At 41.2% G+C, this 21,917-nt stretch overlaps 1 protein-coding gene across 2 annotated transcripts in view; it reads left to right on the top strand.

Annotated features, from left to right (window-relative positions):
• LOC141100922 (venom factor-like) overlaps positions 1-21,917 on the top strand; it is a 481,958-nt gene that overhangs the window by 434,980 nt on the left and 25,061 nt on the right. The gene's annotated exons all lie outside the window — the stretch shown is intronic.

Here is a 21,917-nt window from a genome sequence, read left to right as displayed (position 1 = left end):
TCCCTGTTAAAAACCATTCTGTTAGTTGCTGCCCACTTCTCCAGTTTATTTAAATCTTTTTGAATCCTCTCTCTCTCTTCTCTAGTATTAGCTATCCCTCCTAGCTTTGTGTCATCAGCAAATTTAATCAGTTTACCCTCAATTCCTTCATCTAAATCGTTGATAAAGATGTTGAACAATACAGGGCCCAGGACAGAGCCCTGTGGTACCCCACTTGAGACATTCTTCCAACTGGATGTGCAGCCATTTACGACCACTCTTTGGGTCCGATCACTAAGCCAGTTATGAATCCAACTAACAGTTGCCTTGTCCATTCCATACTTAATCATTTTTTCAATAAGGATTGTATGAGAGACTTTGTCAAATGCTTTGCTGAAGTCAAGATATACTATATCTACAGCATTTCCTTGATCCACCCAATCAGTGATACCGTCATAGAAGGAAATTAAGTTAGTCTGACATGACTTATTAGTTACAAACCCATGCTGACTCTGTTTAATCACTTCATTCTTATCCAGGTATTGACATACATGTTGTTTAATAATTTGTTCAAAGATCTTTCCTGGTATAGAAGTCAGACTCACTGGCCTATAGTTACCTGGGTCCACCTTCTTCCCCTTTTTGAAGATAGGAACAACATTTGCTCTTCTCCAGTCTTCTGGCACTTCTCCTGTTCTCCAAGAATTTTCAAAGATTATAGAGAGGGGTTCAAAAATTTCTTCTGCTATCTCCTTCAGCACTCTGGGGTGTAATTCATCTGGACCTGGAGACTTGAATTCATTTAGGCTAGCTAAGTGTTTCCTCACTATCTTTCTGTTTATAGATATCCTGGATTCTTCTATTCCCTTAATAGGACAGTGAATAACAGTTGATGTTACATTTCCTTTCTGAGAGAAAACAGATGCAAAATAGGAATTTAAAAGTTCAGCCTTCTCAACATCCTGTCTTACCATTTCATCATTTTCATCCTGTAAAAATCCTATAGCATCTTTGACTTTTCTTTTACTTTTGACATATCCCCAAAATCCTTTATTATTGCTTTTGACATCTCTTGCAAGCCTCAATTCATTTTCAGCTTTAGCTAATCTGATTTGTGCCCTGCAGGTTCTGCAGACAGCATTATATTCTTCTTTAGATATGCCTCCCTCTTTCCATTTTATAAACATTTTTTTCTTCCTTTTTAGCATGTGCTTAAGTTCTGTGTTCATCCATCCTGGTTTCCTTAACTGCTTCCTATTCTTCCCTCTTTTCGGAATTGTTAACAACTGTGCTTTGAGAATTTCATTTTTCAAGATTTCCCATCCTTCCTGGACATTTTTGTCTTTAAGGATATCCAGCCATTGGATCCCTCCAATTCTCTTTCTGAATCCCTTAAAATCTGCCTTTCTGAAATCTAACCTTGACGTCTGAGTCTTCACAGGTCTTCCGCCTCTAGTTATCCAAAATTCTAAAATAGCATGGTCGCTACCTCCTAGGGTCCCAGCCACTTTTACCTCCTCAACCATTTCCTCCCTGTTTATAAGGATTAGATCCAAGGTAGCAGTTCCCCTTGTTTTCTCCCTTACCTTTTGGAAGATAAAGTTGTCAGCAAGAGAGGATAAGAATTTCCTTGACCTGTTAGTTTTGCCTGAGAGAGATTCCCAACAAATGTCTGGATAGTTGAAATCTCCCATGACAACTATGTCATATTTTTTGGAGAACTTGGCCATTTGATGCATAAAGAGTTCATCCATGTAGAATATCCTAACTCAACACTTAACTCCTTCCTGACCTTGAACCTACCCAGTGCGTCATGGAAGGCAGTGACTTCCTGACCTTGGACGTACTGGATACATCATGGCTAAATCATGATCACATTAGGGTGCATGCTGTTTCTAACAACAGGGCACCTGGGCTCGTCTTCAGTGGCTTTTGTCAACCCTTTTCCCCCCTGTAACTACAATAGTTGTGATTGGCTGTTCAATTTTGAACAGCCAGTCATAGTGATTTCAGTGCCGAAAACACTGATATCCAGCTTATTATCGGTAACAGCACTGACCATGGGCTGGAGCCTTGCAATGCCAGCGTCACCAGACTCAGCACTGATTGGTGTGATTGGACAATGACGTTGATTGCACCAACCAGAGTGCACAGACTCATTCTGACCCCACAATGAGGTCATTCTGTCGCGCCGTGCTGGGTCTTGTGGTGCTACTGACTTTTTCAAGCCTATGCCGTCACTGCTGCTGATGCTACTGCAATTCCTGAAAGAAAAGACAAGACGTTCCTGATCCGCACTTGATCTTTGATTTTTCCTAATCCATCCAATCTCCCTCAACTCCTCTTTCACACCTCTCCCTAACCCACTCTCCACCCCCTCTTCTGCCGCCAAGCACTGATCAGTACTTGATTGCTGATCGCTTGTTTTTAGGCAGTTTTTTCTTGTTCATGCATCCTGCAGCTGCTGAGCACTGATCAATTATGCAAATTACTGATTGGTGCCCATGCTCACTGTTTTTTCAGGACTTTTTTTTCCCTACTACTTTTTCTAATTTAAATTAGTTGATTGGACTAGATTAGGGACATTAAAAATATACTGTAGTAATTGACTTCTAGTACAAAAATGTTTAACTGAATATATTCAGGGTTAGTGTCAGATAGTTGCGGGTGCTCAGTAATTTTTTTTATTGATGTCTGTTTAGTAAGTTTTTTGTTTTTTTTACCACATTTTTATACACTTTTTTTATTATTTTTTTCTTTCCAGGTTATGTTTCTTTAATAAATAAAAAAAAGTTTACACCAAACACTCACACAATGCCGCTAGGGCATTGGCCGGTGCGGAAACTAATCCCACCACTGCACTAGATCACACATAAGGAAAGTCACAAACAGGGGAAATAGAAAACTTAGCTCTCTCTGTGCAAATGCTCCAGCACAGAGTCCAGCAACCGACTGCAGCCTTCCTCCTGAATAGCTGCCACCAAGTTCAGTAAGCGCTGCAAAGAACTCCCTTCGGTGACTCCTTCCACATCAGAACACAGATTGAGCTGAGCAATCTCTCCAGCTCCTTCCACCACCAAGGTTGGTTGCAAATGAACAACTATCACCAACAATGATTGAATACCCTGAGACTCATTTATAGAGCCCCACACCTGATTTATAATTACAATTAAACCTACCACTAAGGTGCGATACCACTCCCCACCACCGGGCGACTATGAATGAAAAACACCACGTGTGATAATTCCAATGGCCACCGGGAGCAATCACATCACACATTGCACTTGACAAAGTAAAAAAAATTCACTTTGTCCAATTTAAAACTGTCAGACCATGACAAGGGGTATAGTTTCCAAAATGGGGTTCTCCATACGTGACATGGCATCTGCTCTTAATTGCAGTTAATTTTGCATTCAAAAAGTCAAATGGTGCTCCTTGCCTTCTGAGCCTTGCCATGCGGCCAAAAAGTATTTTTCCCCCATGTATGAGCTATTCTCATATTCAGGAGAAATTGCACCACAAAATATGGGGGTCATTTTCTCCTGTTGCCTTCATGAAAATAAAAAAATTTGGGTCTAAAATAAAATTTTTGGGAAAAAAGTTAAATGTTCATTTTTTCCTTCCACATTGCTTCAGTTCCTGTAAAGCAACTGAAGGGTTAATAAACTTACTGAATATGGTTTTGAGCACCTTGAGGGATTCAGTTTTTAGAATGGTGTCACTTTTGATATTTTCTGTCGCATTGACCCCTCAAAGTCACCTCAAATGATGTGATGTGGTCCCTAAAAACAATGGTTTTGTTTTTGTAAATTTTGCTAAAAAAATTAGAAATTTTTGACCATCTAACTTTCTAACAAAAATTTTGTTTTAAAAAATTAGTAGATAGAGAAAGGCACCGCGCTCACAGGACGATTCAAAGATGATAACGTAAAAGTAAAAGTGAAAGTCCTGCCTTTCACACATAAGCCCAATACTCAAAGTGTGCAGGAGATACAAATCTACCACAGCAGGATACACTGATGAATGGTAAAGGACTTATACAAACTTACCCTAGCTCTGCTGAATGAAGGTGCTGTGCTGATCACAGTGAATGATCCACAGAAATGCTGGATAAGCAGGTGAGAAGCTGGGAGGATGAAGTGAATGAGCTGGCTGACTGGGGTGCAAGTAAAGAAGAGAGCTGGGCAGAGCCAGGATAGCTCCAGCCGGTAGCGTCCTGGATGCACAGCTGAGGGGGACCGACACTGTCCTGCACTGACAGCGTGTGACGTCACAGGCTAAGGAGCCTAGCTGGGGCCAAAAACCTACGCGTTTCAAAGCAAAACGTGCTTCTTCATCAGGGTACTTATTTTAAAAATTGTAGTGATGTAAAGTAGGCATGTGGAAAATGTTATTTATTAACTATTTTGTATGACATAACACTCTGGTTTAAGGGCATTAAAATTTAAAATTTGAAAATTGCAACATATTCAAAATTTTCATCAATTTTCAAATTTGTTCTCAAATAATTGCAAGTCATATCAAACAAAATTTACCACTATCATGAAGTACAATATGTCACTAAAGAACAGTTTCAGAGGGGGCGGTGGCCTAGGACACAGCACATGTGAGCCACAGAAAGACAATCAAAACTCAATTTTTCTTTTGGATCCTACTAAGGATTTGATAGAGAACATTTTGAGCCCAATTTGGACTGTTTCGGATATTTACAAGCAGAGATTTTTTACTTGGAACTGGAGAGAGAATTCAGGACTGAGGCCTAGGCCTCTTCTCACTGCTACAGGCCTCATCTAGGCCCTGCCGACTAATGGATTATATACAGAACTCATACATTTGTGCTATAATTACCTAGGCATTGCCATAGTAACCGGACGTAAAGCTTTCCTTCCGGCACCACAGGAACGGCGTGAGACATAAGAGACACCGCTCTGGATTGAAAAACAACAGGGACAACCATCTGCTTCACTGGAGGCCCCACCAGGCCACAACAGGAAAATTGCCTCAGGCACAGAGCACTGGACCCTCCAGCAGACAGGTACTTAACCTTAACAAATAGGGGAAAATTTAATTTAATTAATAGCGGGAAGGACAGCAGGAGCCAGGTTGTGGACCACTTGTAGGATCCTCCCTGCTCAGCAGAGCACCTGAGGGGATTGCAGGAGCCTTACTGTCTCCCAGCCCTGGCTGTTGGACGGCTGTGTGTTGGAGAAGCTACGAGTCTGTAAGAGTTAATACAATCTCCATAGATACCTTATTTTATGTATAAAGGTGTGGGACTCCCTCTGCTGGCCATTTGACGCAATTGCCCATACCTAAAAAGGAAGAGAGAGTTTTTTTTCCTTTCCCCTGTTTTGGGTTGTTGCTCTGACTTATAGGTTCACGCGCCCCCTTGCTCTTGTGATATTAAATGGGTATTGCAGCAGAACTGCACCAGAGGCATACTCTGTCCTATAAAATTTACCCCATATCTTGCTAAAATCCAACACGGAGGGCATGGACGATCCTGGTGGACTATAATTATGGAACACTAGATCTGTCACCATGGGCACAAATATGCACCCACCTATATGAGTAATTGTTATGCGATAACTTTCAGAACGCAGGAGGTCTCTGAGCAATGCGTCCCAAAAAGTCTGTTTCGTCAGAAAACAATACCCGTCCGATCACACAACTGATGACTCAACGTACAAAATCAGCTAGTCACACTATGTCAGCGTCACAATCAACCTCACTGAACACCGGGAGCTCCCCCCAGAGGTCAGAGGTCACAGCAAACTAACTTGACTACTCCAACAAACATGATTCCAATGACAATGGAGGATCTCCTGACTACCATTCAGAAAACGTTCAGAGCCGAATTATCCTCTGCTGTAAGCAACTTCACGCAGCAAATCCAGGATATTGCTCAAAGAACCAACGATTTGGAAAGAAGAATGGATGACACAACAGATGCCGCTGAATATAATAGTGAACAACTACAGGAACAAGATGCTAGACTCGCGTTCCTAGAGCTAAAGTGTGAAGACTTGGAAAATCGATCTCGCCGAGGTAATATCAACATTAAAGGACTACCGGAAAGTAGCTCCAATCTAATGGAGGTTGCCTCAAACCTCTTCTGTTCCCTCCTGCCCCAAGCACATCCTAATTCTTTAAAAATAACCAGAATTCACAGGGCTTTGGGAGGTCCCAAATCTGATGCCTCACCTAGGGACGTTGTCCTTAAAATGCATCATGAGGAATCCAGAGACCTGATTCTATCCACAGCTCGTAAACTGAACAATTTACCAGGTGTCCCAGATACTGTATCTCTGTTCCCTGACATCTGCCCGGCAACCTTGATAAGGAGAAAAGCCATGAAAGACATAACTCTGGCCTTAATAAAAGCAAAGATTAAGTACAGGTGGGGTTTCCCACATGCTTTAATTTTCTCCTGTGGCAACACCACCTATTCTCCAAGAAATCTGGAGGAAGGGAGAAAAGCACTGGAGAAGGCAGGCATCCCGATTTCTGATTCGGGAGCCCTACCACAGTGACAGAGACCGCGCAGAGAGTGGATGGAAGTTCGCCATACCAGACTCAATAAATCACAGCACAACAAATATCCCATTTCTTGAGTCCACTATCGATGAATGTGCTGGAATATTCTCAAACAATGACCAAAATGCTAAGTTATCGTTTTGATAGTATTGCTATTTGATGTTTCTAATGACAATTTATGAATAATATTGTTTTCTTTTTCTACTAGTGGAGTGTTATGCCCCTGGAGTAAGTATGCCACTCCATTTTGGGCTATTACTGCCTCTGGTCCTACTGATAGTAGACCAGCACATTATAGCCCACAAATTGGTCATTGGTTGTGACCATTTTTCTTGTTGTATTTTTTGTTACCCTCCCTTCCCTCTTTTTTTTAACTACAAGAGTGTCGATGAGATGTAAAAATATTTTTGGATATGTGACTAAGGTAAAAATGCCTGTTCCAGGCTGTAGTTTAATTAGAAATTTCATTAGAGTCTCTTTATGCATACTTAATGTATAAGGTACTATCACACAATGTTAGGGGATTCAATTCCCCGATAAAAAGAAAACGCGCCTTTATTGATTACCAGAAATATTCCCCTGATGTGCTATTCCTACAGGAAACTCATTTCTCTAATAACTCATCTTCCAAATTTTTCCATAAGCTCTACTCGAGATTTTTTCTTGCTACTCATGATAAAAAAACGAAAGGTGTCGCCATATTGCTGCATAATTCTTTTCCATTTGTGCAGGAGGGTTTGGTTGCAGACACAGAAGGTAGATATGTAATCCTTTGGGGCACGGTCCAGGAGAAGCGATTCTGTCTTGTTAACTGCTATGCACCCCCGACACTTCAAATGAAAACAATTAAATCTATTGCAAGATCCCTAAGGTCTATTCCCTATGATACTATTATATGGGGGGGGGGGCGATTTTAACCTGACTCTAAACCCAACCCTTGATAGATCTAATAAGGGGAGGCCTGACATGATGAGGAGGGGAAAAAAAACTATCTTTGATGGTATCTTGCAAGCTCATCATCTGGTGGATACATGGAGAGAGTCTCATGGACAATCCAGAGGTTATACCTATTTTTCTAGAGCTTTCCAATCATACTCCAGGATTAACTGGATTCTAACTAATTCAGAAAACATACCATCATTGATGTATTCCAGACATGTCCTTTCCTCTTGGTCCGACCATGAGAGCGTACTCTGTGTTTAAATTAGGCATGAAGACTGCACGCCTGTATACGTGGAGACTGAATGAATCCTTGCTTTCTGACCCTCAAACGCGAATAATGGTCGAACAAGACCTCAAGGCCTTCTTCCACTCTAATTTCACCCCGGACACCTCTATGGGTAATATATGGATGGCCCCTAAAAAATATATCACTGGTGTACTCATTAGGATAGCATCCCAAAAAAAGAGGAATCGTCTTAAGGAGCAATTGACTCTCGAGAATGAACTTTATACATTAGAAACCGCCAATCAGTCACACCCCTCCCTATACTTAACTAAACTAATCTATGACTTAAAACTATGACTAAATACTTTGCTAACAACTCGTACGGAAAGAGCAATCAGATGGACGCAAGTGACATTCTGTCGGTTCTCTAATAAAATGGACCGAATGCTTGCCCGAAAATTAAAACAGAAAGAGCGATTAAACTCTATCTTCTCCATAAAAGACCAACAGTCCCAAACTACTTTTAACCTGAACAAAACAACAAAATATTTCAAACTTATTATCAAAAACTATACACTGATAGCACAAATTTTTCATTGCCCAAATTTGATGACTTCCTAACTAATGTACCACTACCTTCCCTAACTCCGTCTTACGCTGCTACATTGCATTCTCCTATCACTGAAGAGGAAATCACATCTACTATAAATCATCTAAAAGCTGGGAAGGCTCCGGGCCCCGACGGGCTCACCGCATTATACTAATAAAAAGTTTTCAAATATTTTCTTAAAGCATATACAAACATACTGCAATAATATGCTAGCTGGCCAAACAATGCCGCCGGAATTCTATACGGCGCATATCACTGTCATCCCAAAACAAGGGAGAGACCCATTGCTCACAAAAAACTACAGGCCAATATCCCTTTTGAATGTGGACCTCAAGATTTTCTCCTTCATAATAGCCAATAGAATTAATAAATGTCTGCCTGGTCTTGTCCATAAAGATCAGGTTGGATTCATCCCAACTAGACAAGCCCCGGATAATATCCGTAAAAACCTAAACCTCATACATAATGCCAACAAACGTAAAACCCCCTTAACTTTCCTAGCTTTAGATATAGAAAAAGCTTTCGATACTGTCACTTGGACATACATGTTTAATATCTTGCGTAAAATGGGGATTTCACAACAATTAATCGATTCACTTAAACTTCTATATAATACCCCGGTTGCTTATTTAAAATTACCTTCGACCACTCCAGAGCCAATAATTATCAGCAGAGGAACCAGGCAAGGGTGCCCCCTATCTCCGGCCCTATTCGCTTTGGTGATGGAGCCACTGGCGCAGAACATCCGTCTGCACCCCGATATCACAGGCCAAACAATAGGTAGACATGAATACAGGGTCAGTCTGTTTGCCGACGACCTTCTTTTGACTTTGACAAATCCACAAAAATCCCTGCCTAATCTTTTAAACACATAAATCCTTTGAGGAAATCTCAGGCTTAAAGGTCAATATCGATAAATCAGAGATTATGTTTCTGAACACCCCTCCTGCTGAACAAAGCTCAATAGTAGAGAACTTTTATTTCCGACATGCAAAACATTATATTACATACCTAGGAATTAACCTTACATTATCTAAATCCACGCTATTTAAATATAATTATACTCCCCTTCTCCAAAAACTAACACAATCTTTGTCAAAATGGTCCTCCCCATCTCTTTCCTTTTTGGGAAGGGTGCACTCGATTAAAATGGTTACTTTACCTCAATTTCTATATCTGTTCCGATCCTTGCCTATTTCAATACCTCTGATGATATTCAAATTGATACATTCGCACGTGGTACGTTTTATCTGGAATAATAAAAAGCCCCGCATCTCTCAGCAAATCCTGTTTAGACACAAAAGACAGGGAGAAGTTTCGCTACCAAACTTTACTCTCTATTATAGGGCAGCTCAGATTGCCCAGCTGGCAGGGGTAAACGCGGAACAACACACACCCATATGGCCACAAATAGAAAACTCCCAAATAGCACCTTACTCCTTGGAGAGTCTAATTTGGGCCACGGGGCCTTTACCGAAAGATCTGGCTCTACATTCTCCGTATACCTTTCACTCCCTACGAATCTGGAGAGCGAATAGATTACAATTTGCGTTGCAGTCTCATCCCTCTCCTCTCCTGAACCTGTTTAATAATCCCATGTTCACGCCAGGAGTTACATCTCAAAATCACGTATGGTGGCAGCAGAATAAGCTAACTAGGCTACAAAATCTAACTACCCACATTAAGCTAACGTCAAAACAAGAGTTCATCGCAAAATATCAAGTCCCAAGGTCTGAAACATTCTGACTTGAACAAATTTTTCATTTTCTGCAAAGCCTAACGGTTGGTTCTTCAAACGTACAACCTACAACATACGAATTAAAATGTCTATATGACCCATTGGGCAATGGTCTCATATCTCATCTTTGTTCTATATTTAACAAACCCAGGGATGGCTCGAAACTGAAGACCATGGAACAATGGGAGGCAGATCTACGAATCTCCCTCACACCTCAAAGGTGGTTCAGGTGTTATGAAAATGTAATGAGGGGTAGTAATCAAGTTTCACTTACTGAGACATCTCTTAAATTATTCTTTAGAATACACTATGTACCTGGCTTCCTGCACAATAGTTACCATTCAGTCCCTGGCAATTGTTTTAGAGGGTGCACTGACGATGGAGACACTCTCCATATTTGGTGGACATGTCCGATAGTAAAGTCACTGTGGAAAGATGTAGTAAATTTAATTGATAATATCTTGGCTAGGAAACTACCTCTGTCACCCTCAGTTGTTCTGCTGGGGGACAAACCAACCAATGCCAACAATAAAACTTGCCGTCTCGTTGATTTTATTGCTATGGCGACGAGAAACCACATAGCTAGCAGATGGAAAGCCAGTGCGCTCTCTTTAACACAGGTGAAGAATAGGGTCAATTTGATAATGTTATACGAGAAAATAGAAGCTATCTATCTGATTCTTTCGATAGCTTTCGAGGTATCTGGGACCTTTGGATTCAGGCACATAAAGACGATGATCTTTCCAAAATGATATCTTTATATAATATATTGGCATGGTAGTAGCTCCTTACAATTAGAGACTCTGAAACAGGTACACTGGTGCCCTACGTTTGTGTATCTCGCATTATCGACACTCACTTTGAACCCCCCACTTTCCCTTCCCATCCCATTAAGTCTAACTTAGTTGTGTTATAATTGTTTTTCTACACATATTCTAAGCGAAGATTTTGTAGTCAAGGATACCGTATGACCTTAAGTGCCTTTTTTTCTATGTATTTCCCCCTGCGAGGGGATCCTTGTACTTTAGTATGAATGTATCTCATGTTAAATGATGCTTTCATTTCAATAAAACTGTTGAAACTAAAGAACAGTTTCAGAATCAGTGGGATCTGTTGACGCATTCCAGAGTTATTACCACATAAAGTGACAATGGGCAAAAATGTAAAATTTGGCCAGGTGATGAAGTTCAAAACAGGCTTTGGGGATAAGGTGTCTACTTTTTGACCTTAGTTCATTTTTGCTGCTTCCCTTAGTATACTTTGTTGTTTTGTTTGTTTTTTTAATCCAGCACTCAGTCCCAGATAGAAAGACCTTTATATTTATATTTTTATGAATTTACCAAGAGAGTGCTGTTCACAGGCTAATTGTACAGAACAGTCTAAATACATGCCCTCAGGGAATCATGTTCGTCTTGGTAAAGACCATAAAAATTTGTACCAAAGGTCCACTTTTACACAGTACAAGCCATTGTCAAAATAGGTCTTTAGTTACAATTTTCTAGATCAAGACATCTTTCTGCATCTTGGTATACTATATATATCTATGCATGTTTTTCTCAATATCCGACATGAAATCAGACTAAACTTTTCCCGTTTTAGGTCAATTAGGGTTACTATAATTATTAATATTTTCCAAATGCCAGAACACTAAGAGAGAGAGAGAGAGAGAATGTTTTAAGGCATTTTTATTACTTACTGCAAAGTCAAAAGTTTTACATGCATTTCATTAGTATTTGGTTCCATTGCCCTTAAACTGAATGATTTGGGTCAAACGTTTGGGATATGATTCCACAAGCTTCTCACAATAGTTGGTCAGAATTTGGGCCCATTCCTTTCCAATATGAGAATAAACAAACATTTACCGGCCCCATACGACCACATCAAAATATTCGCAGACCTATCAAAAGATACCATCCAGACGAGGAAAAGCTTCCAAGATATCACAACACTCTTGGGCAAAAAAGTCATAATGTATAGGTGGGGATTCCCAACTAAGTTGCTTGTCAATTATAAAGGGAAAATAATCTCTATCCTGTCTCCTAAAGAGGGAACTTCATTTCTAACCTCCCTGGGCAAAGAGGAGGGTCAGCCAGGATAAAATTTATGAATGAAATATCTTGAAATATACTGTTATCTTGTTATCTTTTTTTCCGTATTTCTTTCAAACGAAACAGGTGGATGTCTGACGTTTAATCACGAACTGTTCCCGTGGAGAAGACTAGCCACCAAGGCTGTGGTTTCTTTTGATATATAAACTGTATTGTGGTTAATTACTTGTTTATTTCTATTTTTATTTGTTTTTGTTTGATTTAGTTTGTTGAATATACCTCATGAGCATAAAAATCCTGACTTTTAATGTTAGAGATCTCAATAGCCCAAAAAAGAGGCACATCACATGGAGGGAAATCAAAAATTGCAAAGCAGATATTGTATGCCTACAAAAGGTTAAGTTGTCCAGAGAAAAGCATCCACAAATAAGAAACAAAAATTTTCCACTTATATTCAAATCTCTTAACGAAAAAAAGAAAGCAGGAGTAATCACACTAATAAAAAATAACATTTCCTTCAAATTAATCAATGAATACCCAGACAAAGAAGGCAGATTCTTAATCATAACATGCTAACATGCCTTATCAATAACCACCTAACAACCCTGGTCAATGTCTATGCACCTAGCAAATCTCAGATGCGCTTCTTTGACGTTCTAGACAAAAAAATCCAGGAGGTCAGAAGAGGCACAACAATTTTAGTAGGAGACTTTAACATTGTACCAGACAGCCAGATTGACTCTACTTCCCAATCTAGAGGATCCTTTCCAACTTTAAAAAACTGGCTACAAAAGCAAGAATACTTAGATTTCTTCAGATGTCTAAATACATCTTCAAGGGAGTATACATTTTACACCGACGTCCTCAAAACCTTTTCTAGGATTGATATTTTTTAACAGACTCTCTATCAATCTCTAAATTCAGAAAGATAGAAATTTTACCCAAATCTTTCTCCGACCATTCCCCTATGATCGGCGAGATTTTACTAGGTAGATCAATGGACATTAGATCCCTTTGGAAGTGTAGCACATTCATACTACAATCCCCTAAATTTAAAAAAAGAGATCGAAACCACCATATCTAACTACTTTAAAGAGAACAAAACAGAAGATATGTGCCCATTTACAATATGGAATGCCCATAAGGTGGTTATCAGAGGACTCCTAATGAACATTGCATCTAAAAGTAAAGAACAAAACAAAGAAAAAATTAATAAAATACAACTAGAGCTAAAGAATGAAGAAGATGCCCAACAAAAGTTACATACCCCCTCTACAGCTCTACATGTAGAAATTCTCAAACTGAGAATTGAATTGAGGACAGCCCTTTTCAACGAATATGACCAATACGCTAAAAGTATGAAGTCAAATTATTACTCCTCCTACAACAAACCCATAAAATTAATGGCCTAAAAATTTAAAGCAGAGTCAAAAATAGAATAAATAAAATAAAACAGAGACTCTCTTCTAGAGCATCCTAGAGACATTGCGGATGTGTTTGCAGAATACTACTCATCCTTATACAACCTTAAATTTGGGGATGGCACCCAACAACTCAGCAAACAAGACATCAATGACTTTCTCTCATGCATAAATCTTCCTAAAATATCAGGTAAACACTTAACTACTCTAAATTCTCCTGAAATGTTACAAGCCACAATAGCCCTAATCCCGAAGCCCAAGGGGGACCTAAAGCTGGTGAAAAATTACAGACCTACAGTATATCGCTAATCAACACCGATGTCAAAATATATTCCAAGATTATTGCGAATAGGCTACAAAACATCTTACCAGAGATTATCCATGGGGACCAATTGGGCTTTGTGAAAGGCCGACAAACAGTGGATGGCACGAGAAGAACTCTCAGTCTAATTGATGTCATTAAACGCCAAAAAATTCCCTCCATCTTACTAGCCTTAGGGTACCGTTACACTAAGCGACGCACCAGCGATCCCGACAACGATACGACCTGGTAAAGATCGCTGATGCGTCACTACATGATCGCTTGTAAGCTGTCAAACAGGCAGATCTACGCAGCAACGATGCGGCGATCAGTATAACGACCTCAGCGGTCATTGCGACCTTGTCACACAGCAGCTATTCTGACGACTCACGCCTGCATCCATGAGTTCTGCGTCGCCAACGAGGTTGCTCTTCGGCGTCAAACACAGCGTATAATACGATCCACAGCACTCAGGAACGAAGGATGGAAGCGCTACTACGTTGTCTTCTTTTATGATGAGGTCGCCCAATCAGAGAATGATAGTGCAGTAGTGGCCACCATTCGGAGCTGAGGTGGCGTTGAAAAGACAAAGCAAAATCACGCCTGCGTCCCTGAGTTCTGAGTCACCAACGAGGTCGCTCGTTGTTGTTATGGGCAATAAAAATGGAAAAAGCATATATAGAATGGGAGGAATAGGGCTAAGTGACAGCACATGTGAAAAAGACTTGGGTATACTAATAGATCACAGACTGAATATGAGTCAACAGTGTGATGCAGCAGCAAAAAAGGCAAATGCAATTCTAGGATGTATTAACAGAAGCATACAGTCTAGATCACGTGAAGTCATTATTTCCCTCTACTCCTCTTTGGTCAGACCTCATCTGGAATATTGTGTCCAGTTTTGGGCACCACATTTTAAAAAAGACATCAACAAACTGGAGCAAGTTCAGAAAAGAGCGACCAGAATGGTGACCGGTCTGCAAACCCTGTCTTATGAGGAAAGGTTGCAGGATTTGGGAATGTTTAGTTTGCAAAAGAGAAGACTGAGAGGAGACTTAATAGCTGTCTACAAATATCTAAAGGGCTGTCACATTGTAGAAGGATCAACTTTATTCTCATTTGCACAAGGAAAGACTAGAAGCAATGGGATGAAACTGAATGGGAGGAGACACAGATTAGATATTAGAAAAAACTTTTTGACAGTTAGAGTGATCAATGAGTGGAACAGGCTGCCACGAGAAGTGGTGAGTTCTCCTTCAATGGAAGTCTTCAAACAGAGGCTGGACAGACATCTGACTGGGATGATTTAGCGAATCCTGCTTTGAGCAGGGGGTTGGACCAGATGGCCCAGGAGGTCCCTTCCAACTCTACGATTCTATGATTCTATGGCGTCAAACACAGCGATGCATGCTGGCCAGCAGCATGCCAACAATCAAAAAATGGCCCAGGACATTCGAGCATGATCAGCGATATCCAGCGGGGGGGGCGGGCGCCGCTATGTGTCACACGTAGCGAGATCGCTGTTGCATCACAAAATCGGTGACTTTCCAGCGATCTCGCTAACGATCTCGCTATGTGAGATGAGGCCTTTAGATGCAGAGGCCTTTGACAGGATTAATTGGGACTTCTTAATTGCCACTCTGTCAAAATTCGGTTTTAACACCCAACTAATTAGGATGATTACAGCTTTTTACGCCTATCCATCCGCCAAAATATATGTAAACAATCACTTGTCAAAACAAATATTAATCACAAATGGAACCAGACAAGGCTGTCCACTCTCACCATTACTTTTCGCCTTAGTTATGGAACCACTGGCTGAACTTATAAGAGCAAACAATATGATAAAAGGTATACAAATAGGCCCTAATCAGCATAAGATAGGATTGTTTGCTGATGACATCATTCTCATGCCTCTTTCACACTTCTCTCAGCATTTGATTGGGAAAAAGAAGCCATCACATATCTGGGCATCCTTATCTCTAGAAATTTTAAAAGAACAATAGAATTAAATTTGACAAAAACCATTAAAGATACCCAAACAGAGTTGAATAACCTATCTAAACACGAAATCTCATGGGTAAGGAGATTCATTACTTTTAAGTTATTTATGCTTCCTAAAATACTTTATATATTTAGAACTGTCCCTTTGGTCCTCCCATTGAAGCTCCTGAAAAAACTACAGACTCTACTAAACAGTTTTATTTGGAACAAAAAAAGGGCCAGGATCGCCTCTAAAACTCTGGTCAAAAACAAATTAAAGTGGGGATTGTCCCTCCCAAATCTAATTAATTACTATTATATTAACCTTCTCAAGCAGTCTATTAGTTGGATTAAAGGGGATAATGTCCCACTATGGACAGAAATGGAAAGGAACGTTAATAAAGATGTCCCCCTTTCCAAATTATTACTTGATCACTTGCTCATCCCTGAATCAATGGTTGTATCATCCCCCACCTCGTTGGCCATGTTAACGGCATGGAAACATTTGGCAAGCACTCAAGTTCAGGGAAAAAAAAAGAGGAAAAAAAAGATCAAGTTAAAGAAGTGTCCTTAAAATTTATTAGCCTGATTATAGAAAAAAACACCCCAGACTCCGGGAGAAATAAAAAAATCACTAAAATCAAAGATTTACACGATGGTAACAAATTTAAAACTAATGAAATCCTAGTAGAACAACATGATTTTGATAGACAAGACTTTGAGTACCTGGCCCTGTGGTGCCCCCAGAAGTATGGTCACCACAGTGACCTTACCTCCCTCCTAGGGAGAGTGATGTCATGCTTGGAAGCAATGAACGGGTCTCTTTATCAGGTAGTTCGATCACACAACACAGTTCCTACTCCAGATCAGCAGAGGGAGCTTTAAACCTAACAGCAGAGGAGCTGCTCTCTGTGGTTAGGAATAGGAAATTAATGAGTTAGAGTGTAGACAGGGAAGAAGGTGGATGTGGGAAAGGAGCTGGGGGCTTGGAGCTATAGAAGAGCTCACCCCTAAGCTGAAGCGCAGAGGACGGACGCCGGAGTCCGAGGTTATGTGGATATTAAAGGTCCCACAGCAGAAACCGGAGGAATAGAGGCTGTAAATGCTCTGTTCCCAACTGATACTCGACGACACAGTAGCAACTTGTGAGCCAGAGACGCCATTAAGGGCAGTTCATGAAGGAGGCTACAGATACCTGTCATGCGAGTGGAGTTCTAAGTAACAGACAGAGAAAGGAACTTGTGTGGAGTTCAGAACTGCAAGTACTTCAGATTAGCGCTAGAAAAGGAGACCTCACAACCCACCTGCCTAGAGAGATTCCCAAATTTCTTCCAGGCTGATCAACTCCTGTACCATCTGTAATCTGAATCCTGGACTGTACCTACATAGCTCCTTAAAAAGTGAAGGAAACTGCACTCTGTTGTCTCCCTTGAATTCTTACTGCATCACCTTCCCAGCACTGCTACATCTCTTGCTACCTACTACATCACCATCTATTCCTCAACATCTTTCTCATCTGCCGTGGGACTCACCTCTGCCTGTGGTGAGCTATTCCACCTATGCTGCATCACACCATCTGTTCCAGAGGATCTGCACTGCAGCGCTGGTCGCCTCTGACCAGATACCGCAGGTGGTGTCACAAACTCTTATCTTTATCATCCCCCATTCATTGGAAGCCCAGGGCCACAGACCGGGTCACCGCCGCTGTGACACTGCCCCAAAAGAAGCGACCCGGTACCGAGTACCCAACTGCCCTGGCGGGTGCTCAAGACCGAATACAGCCATATATTTCACACCTCCTAAAGGAGAAATCCGTTGGTAACAGAAATGACCTGTCAACTAATATACATCCCGAACAATAAAATTTACTGGAAATCCAAAAATTTATATGAGGCTTTCAACTCAGATGCAATCTTTGAAAAACCACCGACTATGCTAAATTGGGAGAAAGACCTCAATATTTCGGTTACCAATGAACAATGGCAAATAGCTTTGAAAAAACACATATTTATCCAATATATGTGCTTCCCTACATGAGTCCTATTATAAGATGGTATCTAGGTGGTACTTTACCCCTGCAAAACTAGCCAAGATATTCCCAGGTAAATCATACGCATGCTGGAGAGGCTGCGGCCTCACAGGTGACTTGGTACATATTTTTCTGGAATGTCCTAAAATTGCCCCGCTGTGGAAAGAAATCTCCACGTTAATAAATTCAATCACCAAACAAAAAATAACTCTGACACACCAAAAGACATTACTGTCTCTGGAATTAGAAGAAATCGCAATACAACACAAAGCTCTAATAATCCACATATTTCTAATCACTAAAAATGCAATTGCAGCTTTATGGAAAGAAAAGAGTATCCCAGTCATACAAGACATTATCGATAATATCTCTCTTCACAACTCCTTCGAAAAATCCCATGCAATTGCCAACAACTATTATGCAAGTTGTTTTAAAAGGTGGAACTCCTGGAACAGCTTTACTCCCGAGTAGGTATCAGAAACATCTATTCAAACTGTCTCTAATAAACTTGTAATCATTAAATGCATTTACAGGTTTATAAATACTACTGTTAAGTGTACTGCCCTTTCCTTTTCCCTTCCCCATATTTCCCAATGTATTGTTCCCTTAAGCGTGTATATCGACTTATACATACTAAATATGACCTTATTCCATTACCTTTTACCATTTACCATTGTTATGATCAAAATGTTAATAAAATTATTTGAAAAAAAAAATAACTAGTGTAACTGATCAAGGTTTGTAGGTTGCCTTGCTCGCACCTGCCTTTTCAGCTTTGCCCATACTTTTTCAATTGGATTGAGATCAGGGCTTTGTGATGCCTACTCCAAAACATTGACTTTGTTATCCTTTATCCACTTTGTTACCATTTTGGCAGTATGCTTTGGGTCTTTGTCCATTTGGAAAACCCATTTCGGCCTAAGCTTTAACTTCCTGGCTGATGTCTTGAGATGTTGCTTCAGTATTGCCCTATAATCTTCTTTTCTCATGATGCCATCTATTTTGTAAAGTGCAACAGTCCCTCCTGCAGCAAAACAACCCCACAACATGATGCTGCCACCCTCGTGTTTCACAGTTACGATGTTGTTCTTAGGCTTCCAAGCTTCTGCCTTTTTCTTCCAAACATAATGATGGTCATTATGCCCAAAAAGTTCCATTTTAGTTTCGTCAGTCCACAGAACATGTCTCCAAAATTAGGGTATTTGTTCCGGTGTGCATTTGCAAATATTAGTCTGGCTTTTTTATGTTCCCTTGGAGTAATAGCAGAGTGACCTCTCAGCCAATGTTGATACAATACCTGTTTCACTGTGGATATTGACACAATCTTATCAGCTTCCGCCATCATAATCACAAGGTCTTTTGCTTTTGTCCTTGGGTTGATATGCACATGTCGGACCAAAGCACGTTCATCTCTGTGATATAGAACCCATCTCCTTCCTGAGGGGTATGATGGCTGGACATTCCAATCTTGTTTGTACTTGCGTATAATTGTCTGTACAGATGAACGAGGCACCTTCAGATATATTGAAATTGTACCCAAGGAAGAGCCAGACTTGTGCAAGTCCACAATTCCCTTCCTGATATCATGGCTGATTTTAAACTTTCCCATTATGCTACACAAAGAAGCAGTGTGTTTCAGATGTGCATTAAAAGACATCCACAGGTGTGTCTCTAATTAAAGGGTACTTCACACATATCGAGATCATTATCAAGATCGCTGAAACGTTACAGGTTTTGTGATGCAACAGCGACCTCGCCAGCAATCTCGCTACGTGTGACACATAGCGGCGACCGTCCCCCCCGCTGCGATATCGCTGATCGAGCTCGAATGTCCTAGGCCATTTTTTGATCATTGGTGTCCCGCTGGCCAGCATGCATCGCTGTGTTTGACGCCATAACAACAACGAGCGTTCTCGTTGGTGACTCAGAACTCAGGGACGCAGGCGTGATTTTGCTTTGTCTTTTCAACGCCACCTCAGCTCCGAATGGTGGCCACTACTGCACTATCATTCTCTGATTGGGCAACCTCGTCATAAAAGAAGACAACGTAGTAGCGCTTCCATCCTTCGTTCATGAGTGCTGTGGATCGTATTATACGGTTTCAGATAGGGACGCTGAAGCAAACCGCGTAGTGAAATCCACAAATAATAATGCACTAGCGACCCCGTGTCAGTGACTGTGGATCCACGAATAAATAGCGCACTAGCGACTCAGACACGGACGCTGAAGCAAACCACGTAGTGATAGCGCAGTAGTGGCCACCAATTGGAGCAGAGGGGCGTGGAAGAGGCAACGCTGAAGCACGCCTATCGAGGTCTGAGTCATCAAAATAGCTGCTGTGTGACAAGGTCCCAACAACTGCCGAGGTCGTTATACGGATCGCCCTATCATTGCTGCATCATTGAGTAGATCTGCGTGTTTGACATCTTACTAGCAACCATGTAGCGACGTACCAGCGATCCTTACCAGGTCGTATCATTGTCGGGATTGCTGGAGCATCGCTATGTGTAACGGGACCCTTACTCAGGTGTTGGCCAAAAAACTCAGAAGCTTCCAAACACATAATATCATTGTATTCGCAGTTCAGAATTGTTTAAAGGCATAATAATCCTAGTGTATGTAAACTTTTGACTTTACAGTTAGTAATAAAAATGCCTTAAAATATTATCTCTCATTATTCTGGTATTTGGCAAATTATAATTATGGTATTCCTAATTGACCTAAAATGAGAATGGTTAATTCTGATTTCATGTCAGATATTGAGAAAAAAAATGCATATGTGTCTTTTTATATAGTGTATGTAAACTTCTGGTTTCAACTGTATAAATATATTGTGACAAGGTCACTGGCGCCGTATGTGAGAGGAGATATGTATCACAAAGGTTGTTATCCTGAGTGATGTGAAACCCACAAGTTTCCCTCCAGCATGATATGTGCTGAGAGTAAACCAGTCGTTACCAGGGTCTGGGTTTCATAGTGAGTAGGTGTAAGAGATGGGTGGGATGTCTACTCACCATATCTCCACCTCAAGGGTGTGGTTGGAGGGAGCTAAATCTCTAGCCAATGTTTTTTTACCTGTCTCATCTGTTAGGAGGAAGGAAGCCTTCAGGTTGAAGCTCCAGTGAGAGCTACTGTGTTTGTCCCAGAAGGCTGGAGCCATACTGGGGAGGACATTTGTATGGACTTTTTATTTTCATTTGCGCCAGAAAGGCTGTTTTGTGTCCATTCACTTTATGCTCTATGAAGCATTTAACCACCCAGAGACTTGAATACAAAGTGCTCCTGTGTCTACCTTGGGAAGCAGCTGAGTGAGCCGACCTTCATATATATATATATATATATATATATATATATATATATACTGTATATACTTGTGTATAAGCCGACCCCCCTAATTTTGTCACAAAAAACTGGGAAAACTTATTGACTCACATATACGTAAGCCGAAGGTGCACAGTGTGTGGCCCCAGATAATGCTGCACAGTGTGTGGCCCCAAATAATGCTGCACAGTGTGTGGCCCCAGATAATGTGGACAGTGAGTGGCCCCAGCTTTGCTGCAGTGTGTGGCCCCAGCTTTGCTGCACAGTAATTGGCCCCAGTTATCTGCACAGCGAGTGGCCCCAGTTATGCTGCACAGTGAGTGGCCCCGTCATATTCCTGCTGCAGCTGCCGCTGCCTCTGTTACAAAAAAAAAACCTGTATACTCACCTCCATCGCTGCCCCCTGCTCATCAGCGTTGCGGGCTCTGCAGTGACTGTGCAGGCAGAGGGCACGATCACGCCCTCTGACCTGAATGTCACTGCAGAGGATGCAAGACAGCAGAGCACAGGGACGAGTGACCGTGCCTCCCCCCCCGGTCATACTCGGTCCTGGCGCTTGTCTCTGCAGCTCCCCTGTTTGTTCCATGTTGTCAGCGCTGCTCTCTTCCTGCTTCAGCAGTCACGTGGTACCCGCTCATTAAATATGCGCATATTTAATGAGCGGGTACCATTTGACAGCTGAAGCAGGAAGAGAGCAGCGCCAACAACATGGAACAAGCAGGGGAGCTGCAGAGAAGGGTGAGTATGATCTGACACCCCCGCTCCCCCTCCCCCTCCGATCC

Source organism: Dendrobates tinctorius, unplaced genomic scaffold (assembly GCF_039654945.1).
Source record: "Dendrobates tinctorius isolate UK_male_01 unplaced genomic scaffold, ASM3965494v1 ptg000011l, whole genome shotgun sequence".
Lineage (NCBI taxonomy): Eukaryota > Metazoa > Chordata > Amphibia > Anura > Dendrobatidae > Dendrobates > Dendrobates tinctorius.
Note: the sequence above shows the minus strand (reverse complement) of the source record. Positions and strands in the feature narration are given on the sequence as shown.